This window comes from Phocoena sinus, chromosome 9, assembly GCF_008692025.1.
Source record: "Phocoena sinus isolate mPhoSin1 chromosome 9, mPhoSin1.pri, whole genome shotgun sequence".
In the NCBI taxonomy this organism is placed as follows: Eukaryota; Metazoa; Chordata; class Mammalia; order Artiodactyla; family Phocoenidae; genus Phocoena; species Phocoena sinus.
In genome coordinates, this window is record NC_045771.1 from 15,747,811 (window position 1) to 15,763,270 (window position 15,460).

The 15,460-nt window shown below is 40.6% G+C and overlaps 1 protein-coding gene across 1 annotated transcript in view; it reads left to right on the plus strand.

Annotated features, from left to right (window-relative positions):
* The window catches only part of DGKI (diacylglycerol kinase iota), a 450,391-nt gene that overhangs the window by 71,224 nt on the left and 363,707 nt on the right, over positions 1-15,460 (plus strand).

Below are 15,460 nucleotides of genomic sequence, written 5' to 3' on the forward strand. Positions count from 1 at the left end.
TCCCTTCCCTCTTACCCTTCCCTTCATCCCTCCCTCCCTTCCTCCTTCCTTCCTTCCTTTCTTTCTTTCTTCCCTACTTTTTCAAAGGTTTCTTTTGTTTTTTCAATTAATGATTATTTCATTATTATCCCCTTCCTTCTTTTATTTTTCCCTTCTCCCCTTGGATTAATCTGTAAAACATTACCTTCCTATGTTCACTCCACTTTCTCTTCAAGCCTCCCGGCAGTACACGTGGCCCCTCGAATGCCTCTCCTTTCTCACAAGGCCCTCTCCTTTTATCATTCCTTAAGGCACTGATAATCCACTTCCTCCATTAAGTTCACTTGGACTAGTTGATTGTGTGTTTGCAAGTGCGTATGTGGATGTACACTTTTTAAAAACTTTTAATTATAAAAATAATAAATGTACTATTCATATAGGGTAGATAATATAGTATAAAAATGGAAAGTTTCTCCTTTAAATACACCTGCTCCCAAAACATCTCTTTCCCCAGCCCCAGAGGTAACTGCACTTAACCATTTCCTGTGTTGTGTGTCCTTCCATACTTTTTTCTAAGCATCTATGACTGCACACACATGCTTACGTATAGCAGGATGATGAAAATATTTGCCCACTAGTATGGCAATATAAATAAATACATAATTCATCAATTAAAAATATGTTCTCTTCTATTCTTTAAGTGAACTGAACTATATATAAGTGCCTACCAAGTGGTGTAAGTTAGAGGGCAAATCATTCATCATATCATTCTGATAATTTCCAAAGCATTTACTGATTTCTAGTTGGTATGGTGCAGTTGTCTCTAGCTAAGTGATAGCCCTGTATGAACCATGATTTGAAATAGGAAACACGTTAATCTATTCCACAATTCACTTATTGCATTGATAAGTAGCAGTCATTGAGCCAAGGGTTTTGTTATAGCCAGAAGGTGGCTGGACACACACCTGAGCGCTCGGACATAGGGAGCTGGTGCTTTGGCCCCCAGGGAGTCGCCGCTGGAAGCCACCTGCTCCACTGTCCCATCAATGCTAGGTTCCAGGTGCATCTGTACTAGCTCTGCTTCCTGGTCCAGTCACCCCCCTCTGTGGCCACCACTGGACAGTGTTATTGAGTGATTTGTGTACTTAATTAAGCAGAGGATTTCTCTTTCCCCATTGATATGGAAGGCTTTAAATAGTTTAACAAAGGATATGGCTGTACCAGTGTATAAAATATGTGTATCAACCCTGTATATATTCCACATACCTTAAATTCATTATATGTGCATATGTGTGTATGTGTGTGTACATAGGTATTTATGCATCTACAGACCCCCAAATCAAAGGCACAGTTAAGTAGGCAAGAAATAAGAGTAGCAGAGGTGCCTGGGTAGAAAGTGAGGGAGAAGAGGAAAGACGGCAGGTGCAGAGAAGTGTCAGCATTTACCCTCCTGGAGTGAGTGTCTGTCTGCCAAACTTTAAGAAAAATCCTTGAGTGTTATTGTTTCCTCATTGCCCTCCCAAGGATGCTTAGCATTTGCATATTTCTGAGCATTAAAGACCACAAACTGCCCTGCTGGATCTTTCACCTGATTTCCCCACTTAGATGAGAAGAACTGACCCTCAGTGGAGCATACGTTTCCAGGAGCCAAGGAGTTAAAAAAAAGAAACAAAGAAAAGCAGAGAAAGAAAGAAGGAAGAGAGAAGTGAGTCAGAGGTCTTCTGCCTGTGCGTCTGAGTCAGCTTAGTGTGTTAAAAAAAAAAAAAAAGCTGTGTGCGGAGACCTGCCTGGAAAAACTGCTGAATGGAAGGACTTGAGAATAGCTTATAGACTTTGATGGCAGATGAAGAATTTTCACGTCTTTTCGGAAATGGTGAGCGGCCACTAATAATGCTCCTGTGACATCACAGAAATCCTGACGCTTGGTCGTCCTTCTCATTCTCTTATTAAGCCCATCCCACCTCCTTTTCATAGAGGACCTTAGCACAAGGGAGAGAAGAGGAGGGAACAAGGCATGTGGAGGTGCTAGTCTACCTGGCAACCACGTTCCCCCACCAATCAGGTGGTCTTTTTGGAGGAGATGCCGTTTGGTAAAGGTGACCTGTGAACACGTGCTACTGTCAGCAACTCAGACATGTGGGACCGCTGGAAAGAAAAGCACCCCTGGATGGGGGGAAGGTTGAGTTCAATTTTATTTTTGATTGTGTGTGCGTGGATGGGAGGGGATGATAAATGTGTGTGCTCTGGGTGCCGCAGGAGAGCAGATGCAACTTTATTATATTCACGCGCATAAGGATGAGCATTTTAATTTTATTTACAGTAGGGGGAAAAGACCCTCCAGAGTTAAAGATTTGATGTAGTGGAAGTTACACTGAAGCTTCTCGTTTCATTGGGCCAAATTAGTCACCCAGGAAATATTTTAAGGTACCCAAAAGTAAGTTTAAGTGACTGAAGAAAGTTTGGTAAAGTCTCCATCTCCGTCTCCAGACTTCGCTTACTCATTTGTAAACCTCAGAGGTATTGCCATGTATAATGTCTGTGCATTTAGATATATGATTTTTCTCACCTTCTAGATATTTACCCTATCGTGATAGAAAGAACTTGGATTTAGAGTCAGTCTTGGATTTGAGTCACTTTATTACTTCTGTGGCCTTGAGCAGGTTACAGAGACTCTGGAAGCCTGTTTTCTCACCCAGGAAATGAAGATAATGCCTGCAGGATAGGACTGGAGTGAGGATTAAATCAGATTAATTTTGTAAAACCTCGGCCCCCATTAAGAATTCGGAAAACATCAGTCTCTTCATTTTTCTTGTTCCTTTTTTAAAAAATTAATTAATTTATTTTTATTTTTGGCTGCATTGGGTCTTCGTTGCTGTGCGCGGGCTTTCTCTAGTTGCGGCGAGCGGGGGCTACTCTTCGTGCGCGGGCTTCTCATTGCGGTGGCTTCTCTTGTTGCGGAGCACGGGCTCTAGGCACACGGGCTTCAGTAATTGTGGCGCACGGGCTTCTGTAGTTGTGGCACGTGGGTTCTAGAGCGCAGGCTCTGTAGTTGTGGCACACGGGCTTATTTGCTTCGCAGCATGTGGGATCTTCCCAGAAACCCGTGTCCCCTGCATTGGCAGGCAAATTCTTAACCACTGTGCCACCAGGCAAGCCCCATTTTTCTTGTTCCTTGATTGTCCTTATTTGTTTGTTTGTTTATCTTTCTGAGCCTTGGGTTTCTCCTTAGTTTAGGTAGGAGGTGATGTTGAAGTATTTAAATCTGGATTCTGCCAAGAGAATTTTTCTGAATTGGTCTCTTGTCTTGATGAACAGCCACCCATTCAGCCCAGCTTCCTGATCAATATCTTGTTTCTCAGTTCCTGTATGCTCCCTTGGGTACATGGAGCCCCCATCACACGGGCACCCCTCAGGGTGGCTATTTCAGGGCTCCAGCCCCTCCAGGGGGTCAGGTCACCTTTGCAGGCTGACTCTCTAAAGCAGTAATCTGTTTCTTTGGCAAAGAGCCTAATAGCATCTTCTCTGCAAGTTAATCATATTTATTCATTCTGATCAGAGTGGGGATTTTCCCAAATTGTCATGCCTTTGCAGAGTGTTTCCTACCATTATGTGCTATAAATGTGGCGTCATTTTATGCTCCTACTTATTTTTGCTAATATAAGAGAAATCCCATTATAAATAATTCCAAGGGACTTTGCAGATTATTTCACTGGTTCAAAATAAGAGGATGGTTCCCTAGAATGTGGAGCTGCTTTCAGAGTTTGTAGATGTAGAATGGGGTATAATGCGATCGCCCTGTGGGCCCCATCTGTACAGAATGGCGTGTGCTGAGAGAAAGCAAACAGGGGAGCAGATCTCTGCATCCGGCGATTCTCCCCATCCTGCAGCATTAACTCGGAGCATTTTACCCCATCGTGACACTGACTCACCCTTCCTCTCTCCACCCCCATTGTCTAGTTCTGATGTGCTCTGGCCCCACTAATTCTAGGGTTGCACTGACTTATGCCTCCTTCGTCCTAAGGTGGGGAGAAAGCTGGTTTTTACTAATAAAAGTATGAAAACAGAAATGCCACCACTTTCATTGCAAACAATATATGTTGGTTGAAGTATGAATACAACAACTTGGAAGAACTGCCAGCCATGTTTCTAAATATTTGAGGTCTATTTAAGTAAAGAGACATGAATAATTTGAAACTGGCATCCTTTCTTCTTCTTTCTTTTTGTGTTTGCATTAGCAATAAATGTTACGAAATCTTGAAAACAAATTCTCATCGTTAGGAGTGGTTGCCTCTGGGAAGTAGGTCCAGGAGCCGGTCTGGGGACTTAGGCTGTTCATTATAAACCATTCTGCATGCTTTCTTTTTTAAAATCAGGTGTATGTATTACTTTGATTTTTTTGATACCTCCCTTAAGTAGGCTCAGTTTAGTTTTAGTAAAATCTGTTGAGTGCCTTGTGCCAGACATTGTGCTGGTTGTCTCAGCTCAGGGATGAATAAGGACTAGCTCTTGCTTGTGAGTTCACAGTCTAATTGGAGAGGCAGAACGGACCAAAGGCATATTTAAATAATATGATGTTGGCTTAGAGAGAGGTCGCCATGGAGTTAAATATCTTCCTCCCCAGATGTTCTATTCATACTTCTAATTTCTATCTTTATGATGAGTGTATCTCAACAGCGTTCTAAAGAACACAGTTTTGGTTTTAGTGGGAAAAGAATAGATGAAATTTTATCTGTGCTTCGCCAACATGGAAGGTTCCAGAATGAGTCAAAGAGAGAGGCATAAAACCAGTCATGAGTTTTATCTTGCTACTTTCTCTCTGGGCACGAGTGCACAACAGTGTACAGTGGACCTAAATCATAAATCGGGTTAAGGCTGTGCATGTCCCAGGACATTCTTTATTCCCTGAAGCCCACATCTGCCAATTCCTATGTCCACAGCCAGGGGTTTTTACTGATTTCCAATGATTCTGGCGCGCCCAAGAGCAATGTCGTCTTATTGTTAGAAGGTGTTTCCCGACTTGAGTTAGAGGCAAGCCAAGCATCTGTCAGAGCCCCTAAGTCCTTCTGGTTTTCCTGACAAAGCTTCCAGACTTATCTGGGGTCTGGTAGACAGATTTGAGTAAACCTGTCAGCTTGTTCAGTAGTTAATGAGGCTTCACTTTCCTCAAAGAGCAAAGCAGCATCACTGCATATCGTCAGAGGGTACCAAGTCATTTTGATTTTTAAAATATCATTGAACTATATATAGCATTGAAATAAAGATTCATGTTTTGTAATATCTACCTATTCCTCTGTCTTGTTCAAGAGAACATTTACTGAAATTTGTACAAAGAAATCTTTTTGGTTTAATTTTATGGGTTCGTGATTTCCACAACACCAAAAATATCTGCAATAAGTATGATGCATATCATATGATATGAATCTTTTTTTCACAAACTAGTAGGTAAATACTTTATTAGAGATTTAAGAAAGTGGTTTGTGCAAAAATGAATGAGCATGACTTCAAAGATAAAACATAGACTCAGATTGGGAATAAGAAGCAGAATTCTACCAAAATAGAAGTTGATAATCATATGGATTCAACTTCTACTTATTTCATTCAACGATTGCCTTAAATAAGTGGAGTAGGTAACTGCCTATGTTTTATCAGTTCACTCCAAGACTATATGATGATATTAAATTTTAAATAAATAAACCTTAAAAATGCCTAAAATATGTTATTAAAACCCATACTTATTAAAACAAATATTTAATTGTTATCAACCAGTGAATGGTACTGTTTTTTGTTTTTTTTTGGTACACGGGCCTCTCACTGTTGTGGCCTCTCCCGCTGCGGAGCACAGGCTCCGGACGCGCAGGCTCAGCGGCCATGGCTCACGGGCCCAGCTGCTCCGCGGCATGTGGGGTCTTCCCGGACTGGGGCACGAACCTGTGTCCCCTGCATCAGCAGGCGGACTCTCAACCACTGCGCCACCAGGGGAGACCAATGGTACTGCTTTTATCTTCACTGACTGATTAGAAAAATTTTTTCAAAAATTTATTTTACTGAAGTACAGTTGATTTACAATGTTGGGGTAATTTCTGCTGTACAGCAAATTGATTCAGCTATATATATATATATATATATATATACAATCTTTTTCATATTCTTTTCCATTACGGTTTATCATAGGATATTGAATATAGTTCCCTGTGCTATACAGTAGGACCTTGTTGTTTATCCATTCTATAGATAATCGTTTTTGCATCCGCTAATGCCAAACTCCCAGTCCATCCCTCCCCCGCTCCCCCTCTGCCTTGGCAACCACGAGTCTGTAGAATAATTCTTCACAGCTCACTTTAAACCCATTTCTTTGGTTGAGATAACTTTTACTTTAGCTCCAAATTTTCAGGTACATTTGGGATCAAGACCTGAGAACTTTGTCCTCAACTGCCATAGCTGCATTCTACCTGAGCCAGAATTGATCCACCGTGGTTAACGTGCTCTGGCTTCTCCTGCATCTGCTCTTATTTCTCCCTTGAGAGTGGCAGAAACAGAAAGCGTGATTATTATTGTGTAGTAGGGCTCCATAATCAGCGTGATGAATCCCTATGTATAAATCCTGTCTTTTCTCAGAATCTCCTGACCCACTTTCCATTTTTTGAGAAGACAAAATTGTCTTTCCCTCTTGACTTCTTCAGAAATCTCTTACAGTAACTGGTATTTTCATCTGCTGGCACTGCTAACTATTACAGCGTGCCTCTCAGATAGAATACAGAGTGCCCACATTTCATCTTATAAAAGAAGTATTTTTCTGCAAGAGTTAGCTTCTCTGATGAAACCACCATATGGACCATTTAATAGAAAACTCAGAAGACTTGAGAGCACAATTTAACAGCCATTCAATCAAGCTGCAGCAATTTCTTTTGTCCCTTTGTGTGAAGGAGGGGCTGGGGGAAGGTTTGGCTTGGGAGGTGGAAGGCAAGAATACAAGGGCTTGGGGGTTTCCCTGGCAGTCCAGTGGTTAAGACTTGCAACTTGTATTGAAGGGGTCATGGGTTAGATCCCTGGTCGGGGAACTAAGATCCCGCATGCCCTGTGGCAAAAGAGAAAAAAAAAAGAATGCAAGGGCCGGGCCTGAGGAGGGATGGGAAAAAATTCAGGGCACCTGGGTGCAACAGGGCACAGCAGGATTTTACCAGGGTGGGGAAGCGGGGAGGCAGGCTCGGCACCAAGTCTGGTCGCCTCCCTTCCCTCTGGAGCATGGCCTTCAGTTACTTTTTGTTTGAAGCAGCTGGAAAGATATTTGTTGTTCTGAGTCAGTGCTCAGCTTTTGAAGAAGCTGCTTGGGGAGACTCATCTATTGTCATCCCCACTGGGTTTCAGCTCAGTGTGTTAGTTACTTAAATTGTGTGTTTTTAAATGGTTATGAAAATAAACTACGCATGTTCACATGACTCCCCTCCTCCCCACTGCTGAGCCCTGCCAAGGGCTGCAGGGAACAGCAACTTTCAATTCTTCTAGCTGTTTCTTCTGCTATTTGTTCACCTCTTCATTTTTTTTTTTTAACATGCAAGTGACTGAGAGCCACTTGATTATTAAAAATTAGTAATATTCTGCTTACGCCTGTTACAGGAGATTATTAAAAAATTTTTTTATACAGCAGGTTCTTATTAGTTATCTATTTTATACACATCAGTGTATACATGTCAATCCCAGTCGCCCAGTTCATCCCACCCCCCCACCCCCCCCAATTTCCCCCCTTGGTGTCCATACATTTGTTCTCTACATCTGTCTCTATTTCTGCCTTGCAAACTGGTTCATCTGTACCATTTTACTAGGTTCCACATACATGCATTAATATACGATATTTGTTTTTTTCTTTCTGACTTACTTCACTCTGTATGACAGTCTCTGGGTCCATCCATGCCTCTACAAATAACCCAATTTTGTTCCTTTTTATGACTGAGTAATACTCCAATGTATATATGTACCACATCATCTTTATCCATTCGTCTGTCGATGGGCATTTAGGTTGCTTCCATGTCCTAGCTATTGTAAACAGTGCTGCAATGAACATTGGTGTGCATGTCTCTTTTTGAATTATGGTTTTCTCTGGGTATATGCCCAGTAGTGGGATTGCTGGGTCATATGGTAGTTCTATCTTTAGTTTTTTAAGGAACCTCCATACTGTTCTCTATAGTGGCTGTATCAATTTACATTCCCACCAACAGTGCAAGAGAGTTCCCTTTTATCCACACCCTCTCTAGCATTTGTTGTTTGTAGATGTTCTGATGATGCCCATTCTAACTGACGTGAATGTAGTTTTGGTTTGCATTTCTCTAATAATTAGTGATGTTGAACAGCTTTTCATGTGCCTATTGGCCATCTGTATGTCTTCTTCGAAGAAATATCTGTTTAGGTCTTCTGCCCATTTTTGGATTGGGTTGTTTGTTTTTTTAATATTGAGCTGCATGAGCTGTTTATATATTTTGTAGATTAATCCTTTGTCCATTGATTCATTTGCAAATATTTTCTCCCATTCTGAGGTTTGTCTTTTCATCTTGTTTATAGTTTCCTTTGCTGTACAAAAGCTTTTAGGTTTCATTAGGTCCCATTTGTTTATTTTTGTTTTTATTTCCATTACTCTAGGAGGTGGGGCAGAAGAGATCTTGCTGTGATTTATGTCAAAGAGTGTTTTTCCTATGTTTTCCTCTAAGAGTTTTATAGTGTCCGGGCCTATTTTTAGGTCTTTAATCAATTTTGAGTTTATTTTTGTGTATGGTGTTAGGGAGTGTTCTAATTTCCTTCTTTTACATGTAGCTGTCCAGTTTCCCCAGGACCACTTATTAAAGAAACTGTCTTTTCTCCATTTAATATCTTTGCCTCCTTTGTCATAGATTAGTTGACCACATGTGTGTGGGTTTATCTGTGGGCTTTCTATCCTGTTCCACTGATCTATATTTCTGTTTTTGTGCCAGTACCATATTGTCTTGATCACTGTAGCTTTGTAGTATAGTCTGAAGTCAGGGAGTCTGATTCCTCCAGCTCCGTTTTTCTTTCTCAAGATTGCTTTGGCTATTCAGGGTCTTTTGTGTCTCCATACAAATTTTAAGATTTTTTGTCCTAGTTCTGTAAAAAATGCCATTGGTAATTTGATGTGGGTTGCATTGAATCTGTAGATTGCTTTGGGTAGTATAGTCATTTTCACAATATTGGTTCTTCCAATCCAAAAACATGGTATATCTCTTCATCTGTTTGTGTCATCTTTGATTTCTTTCTTCAGTGTCTTATAGTTTTCTGAGTACAGGTCTTTTACCTCCTTAGGTAGGTTTATTCCTAGGTATTTTTGTTGTTGTTGTTGTTACAATGGTGAACGGGATTGTTTCCTTAATTTCTCTTTCTGAACTTTTTTTTTTTTTTTTGTGGAATGCGGGCCTCTCGCTGTTGTGGCCTCTCCCATTGCGGAGCATAGGCTCCGGACGTGCAGGCTCAGTGGCCATGGCTCACAGGCCCAGCCCCTCCACGGCATGTGGGATCTTCCCGGACTGGGGCACGAACCCGTGTCCCCTGCATCGGCAGGCGGACTCTCAACCGCTGCGCCACCAGGGAAGCCCTCTGATCTTTTTTTGTTAGTGTATAGGAATGCAAGATAATTCTGTGCATTAATTTTGTATCCTGCAACGTTACCAAATGCACTGATTAGCTCCAGTAGTTTTCTGGTGGTGTCTTTAGGATTATCTATGTATAGTATCATGTCATCTGCAAACAGAGACAGTTTTCCTTCCTCTTTTCCAATTTGTATTCCTTTTATTTCTTTTTCTTCTTTGATTGCCGTGGCTAGGACTTCCAAAACTATGTTGAATAATAGTGGCGAGAGTGGACATGCTTGGTTTTTTTCCTGATCTTAGAGGAAATACTTTCAGTTTTTCACCATTGACAATGATGTTTGAGTGGATTTGTCATATATGGCCTTTATTCTGTTGAGGTAGGTTCCCTCTATGCCCACTTTCTGGAGAGTTTTTATCATAAATAGATGTTGAATTTTCTCAAAAGCTTTTTCTGCATCTATTGAGATGATCGCATGGTTTTTATTCTTCAGTTTGTTAATATGGTGTATCACACTGATTGATTTGTATATATTGAAGAATCTGTGTATCCCTGGGATAAATCCCTCTTGATCATGGTGTATGATCCTTTTAATGTGCTGTTGGATTCTGTTTGCTAGTACTTTGTTGAGAATTTTGCATCAATGTTCATCAGTGATATTGGCCTGTAGTTTTCGTTCTTTGTGACGTCTTTGTCTGGTTTTGGTATCAGGGTGATGGTGGCCTCATAGAATGAGTTTGTGAGTGTTCCTTCCTCTGCAATTTTCTGGAAGAGTTTGAGAAGGATGAGTGTTAGGTCTTCTCTAAATATTTGATAGAATTCACCTGTGAAGCCATCTGGTCCTGGACTTTTGTTTGTTGGAAGGTTTTTAATCACAGTTTCAATTTCATTACTTGTAATTGGTCTGTTCCTATTTTCTATTTCTTCCTGGTTCAGTCTTGGAAGGTTATACCTTTCTAAGAATTTGTCCATTTCTTCCAGGTTGTCCATTTTATTGGCATAGAGTTGTGGTAGTCTCTTAGGATGCTTTGTATTTCTGCAGTGTCCATTGTAACTTCTCCTTTTTCATTTCTAATTTTATTGATTTGAGTCCTCTCCCTCTTTTTCTTGATGAGTCTGGCTAAAGGTTTACCAATTTTCTTTATCTTCTCAAAGAACCAGCCTTTAGTTTTATTGATCTTTACTATTGTTTCCTTTGTTTTGATTTCATTTATTTCTGCTCCGATCTTTATGATTTCTTTCCTTCTACTAACTTTTGGTTTTGTTTGTTCTTCTTTCTCTAGTCTCTTTAAGTGTTTAGATTATTTGTTTGTGATTTTTCTTGTTTCTTGAGGTAGGATTGAACTGCTATAAATTGCCCTCTTAGAACTGCTTTTGGTGCATCCCATAGGTTTTGGGTCATTGTATTTTCACTGTCATTTGTCTGTAGGTATTTTTTGATTTCCTCTTTGATTTCTTCAGTGATATCTTGGTTATTTAGTAACATATGGTTTAGCCTCCATGTATTTGAGTTTTTTATGTTTTTTTCTCTGTAATTTATTTCTCATCTCATAGCATTGTGGTCAGAAAAGATGCTTGATATGATTTCAGTTTTCTTAAATTTACTGAGGCTTGATTTGTGACCCAAGATGTGATCTATCCTGGAGAATATTCTGTATTCATTTGAGAAGAAAGTGTAATCTGCTCTTTTCAGATGGAATGTCCTATAAAAATCAATTAAATCTATCTGGTCTATTGTGTTATTTAAAGCTTGTGTTTCCTTATTAATTTTCTGTTTGGATGATCTGTCCATCGGTGTAAGTGAGGTGTTAAAGTCCCCCACTATTATTGTGTCACTGTCGATTTCCTCTTTTATAGCTCTTAGCAGTTGCCTTATGTATTGACGTGCTCCTACGTGGGGTGCATATATATTTATAATTGTAATATTTTCTTCTTGGATTGATCCCTTGATCATTATGTAGTGTCCTTCCTTGTCTCTTGTAGCATTCTTTATTTTAATGTCATTTTATCTGATATGAGGATTGCTACTCCAGCTTTCTTTTGATTTCCATTTGCATGGAGTATCTTTTTCCATCCCCTCACTTTCAGTCTGTATGTGTCCCTAGGTCTGAAGTGGGTCTCTTGTAGACAGCATATATATGGGTCTTGTTTTTGTATCCATTCAACGAGCCTGTGTCTTTTGGTTGGAGCATTTAATCCATTCACATTTAAGGTAATTATAGATATATATGTTCCTGTGACCATTTTCTTAATTGTCTTGGGTTTGTTTTTATAGGTCCTTTTCTTCTCTGTGTTTCCCACTTAGAGAAGTTCCTTTAGAATTTGTTGTAGAGCTGGTTTGGTGGTGCTGAATTCTCTTAGCTTTTGCTTGTCTGTAAAGCTTTTGATTTCTCCATCAAATCTGAATGAGATCCTTGCCGGCTAGAGTAATCTTGGTTGTAGGTTCTTCCCTCTCATCACTTTAAATATATTTTGCCACTCCCTTCTGTCTTGCAGAGTTTCTGCTGAGAAATCAGCTGTTAACCTTATGAGAGTTCCCTTTTATGTTATTTGTCATTTTCCCTTGTTGGTTTTAATACTTTTTCTTTGTCTTTAATTTTTGTCAGTTTGATTACTATGTGTCTCAGTGTGTTTCTCCTTGGGTTTATCCTGCCTGGGACTCTCTGCGCTTCCTGGACTTGGGTGGCTATTTCCTTTCGCATTTCAGGGAAGTGTTCGACTATAACCTGTTCAGATATTTTCTTGGGTCCTTTCTCTCTCTCTTCTCCATCTGGGACCACTATAATGCAAATGTTATTGCATTTAGTGTTGTTCCAGAGGTCTCTTAGGCTGTATTCATTTCTTTTCATTCTTTTTTCTTTATTCTGTTCCACTGCAATGAATTCCACCATTCCGTCTTCCAGGTCACTTATCCATTCTTCTGCCTCAGTTATTCTGCTATTGATTCCTTCTAGTGTAGTTTTCATTTCATTTATTGTATTGTTCATCTCTGTTTGTTTGTTCTTTAATTCTTCTAGGTCTTGGTTAAACATTTCTTGCATCTTCTTGATCTTTACCTCCATTCCTTTTCCAAGGTCCTGGGTCATCTTCACTATCATTATTCTGAATTCTTTTTCTGGAAAGTTGCCTATCTCCACTTCATTTAGTTGTTTTTCTGGGGTTTTATCTTGTTCCTTCATCTGGTACATAGTCCTCTGCCTTTTCATTTTGTCTGTCTTTCTGTAAATGTGGTTTTTGTTCCACAGGCTGCAGGATTGTAGTTCTTGTTGCTTCTGCTGTCTGCCCTCTCTACCTCTTCATTTTTAAATGCCATGTTTGTGCTACTGTTACTTGATTTGCCCTTCAGAAACGTTATAATACGTTATAACACTGGCTTCTATGAATGATAAGGTTTTAGACTAACACCCCTGAGTCCCATTTAACATACTTCCTGTTCCTCTCTCTTCCTCATATATTTACATCAAAGTTTGGGGTTAAATTTAGTGATCATATCATTTGTACTGTAATATTATATAACACTTTAAATAATAGCTGACATTATTGGGTACATTTTGGATGCAAGACACTGTTTAAGAGCTTTAGACACATATTAACTTATCTTTGTAACAACAATATCAAGTAGGTAGTGTTATTTTTTTCTTTTATGCAGATGTGGACATTGAGATATAGTTTAAATCACTTTTTCAAAGTCATACAGGTAGTAGTTGGTGGAGCCAGATTTCAAATCAAAGGAAATCTGGCTCTAGAGTCTGCTTTTAACCATTACACTCTATAAATTACTGTGATTTTGTGCATACTGTTCATAGAGGAGCCATATGTATACTATCACTTCTTTTTTTCCCTTTCATTTCATTTACTGTCATCTCATTCTTTTCTCTATTGTTTTATATTTTTTTCTTTTTGGAGCTCCTACTACCTGGAAGCTGGGTGTGCTAAATTGATCCTCTAATTCTCTTACTTTTATATTTTCATTATCTTTTGTCCTACATTCTGGGAGATTCCCTGAACTTTATCTTTTAACTCTTCTGTTGACTTTTTCTTTTGTGATATTTTTAAATCCCCAAAACTGTTTATCTGTGGCATGTTCCTATGTTGATTTTTCAGTTCCTTCGTCCTGATTGTGTGTTTTGGTCCTGTCTTTCGTATTAGTGGCTTTGTCAGGAGATCTGTCACCATCAGTTCACATAGACAGGGAGGCTCTAAGGAACTGATGGGATGCACCTTGAGGGGGACCCAGGCTCTCCAGTTAGCTGGTCTCACTGCTGAGTGATCTGGGATCTGCAGATCTGTTCGGTTGAAGGATCCCCAGTTACATCATCTGGAAGCTTTTCCCGTGGGCAGGTCAGATTACCCAGAATAGAATCTTCCAGACTTGTTCCTGGGGACATGTGCCTGCCACAGTTGTTGTGGGATCCAAGCGTGGGGCAGGGACAGAGAGATCTCATTATGGGTGTTGACTTTCACTCAGTTCTCCCTTTGCAGGCTCACATTTGCCACTGCACCACCCTCGCATCCACGCAAGCCTCCCCACTTGTGCGTCTTGTTCCTGAGCACCCCTCTTTTAATTTCTCTAGAAAGAAAATCTCTCATCTCCTGCCCTGATGGGGAAGGCACGGTCTGACACTGAGTGGGTATCAGGAGGGTTCTGTGTGTCTTATAGAACGTCCACGGCACTACTTCCAGTCCCTCAGCCTTGCCCAGGGCCCACAGTGTGGATTGGCTTCTTTCCTTGGCTTTGCCATTTGAGAGTTTTAGCTTTCCTTACTCTAATAGGTCGGTAATGACTTGTTTATTCAATGTCCGTCTTCTGGAAGACTGTTGACATTTCCTTCTTACTGTTCTCACTTCTCCTTTTCTCTATGTCCTTGTGGAATTTTGCTTTTTAAATTTAATCACTCTCCTTACAGTGCATTTTGGGAAGGGAGCAGAGATAAACACCATGCTAACATGGTGTACTTAATGGAAGCCAGATTACATCACCGTTGAACAAATTTGTTTTCTGGAGTTTGCTTTGTCTTCGTGTTAGGCTGGAAAATCCTGCAGTAATTGTTTTGGAACAACAGGGTGGTTCACTGTTCTTCCTACTGGAGCTTCCTGATGTAGACCTTTCTTCCTTTTCTCTCAGGATTATAAATCCTGAGAGATCCCTTAACTGTTTTCTCCTCCTGTCTTTATCTGTAGATGAAAAGGACAGATTGTCAGGTTTCAGGAGCTAGATCTGACATTCAGGGAAAGCTGTGTTCAACCAGGCTTTTCTTGGCCTTTTCCTTTCGGGTCATCTTTGAAAACCTTTCTGTATCACACTGAGGTACAAATGCCTGATATTGGCTTAAGGTCTAAGTGTAACTTCTCTTAGGAACAAGGATCAGGCTTTGGGGATGAAACTCCAATAAAGAGTTTTCTCTTCTTAGCCAGTTGGAAGGCTGGACTGCTTTGGAGCTTAAGGACCTTTCTGAAAACCTCCATACCACATTCTGCCTGTCCTTAGAGTCAGTCCAGGCCTGAGGACTACTTGTATGAATCATTTAGTCACAGTGTGATTTGCTCCATCATTTCTAGGAAGATCCCCATGTTCACATCTCATTGTAGAAGGCTGGGGTGGGGCTCCCCTGGTGGCGCAGTGGTTGAAAGTCCACCTGCCGATGCAGGGGACACGGGTTTGTGCCCCGGTCCGGGAAGATCCCACATGCCGCGGAGCGGCTGGGCCCGTGAGCCATGGCCGCTGAGCCTGCGCTTCTGGAGCCTGTGCTCTGCAATGGGAGAGGCCACAACAGTGAGAGGCCCGCGTACAGCAAAAAAAAAAAAAAAAAAAAGGCTGGGGTGGAATGGCTGTAAACTTTGGCAAGAGAATGCTTTCTTCAGGGATGCCCATTGGAAGGCTGTGATGGCACAG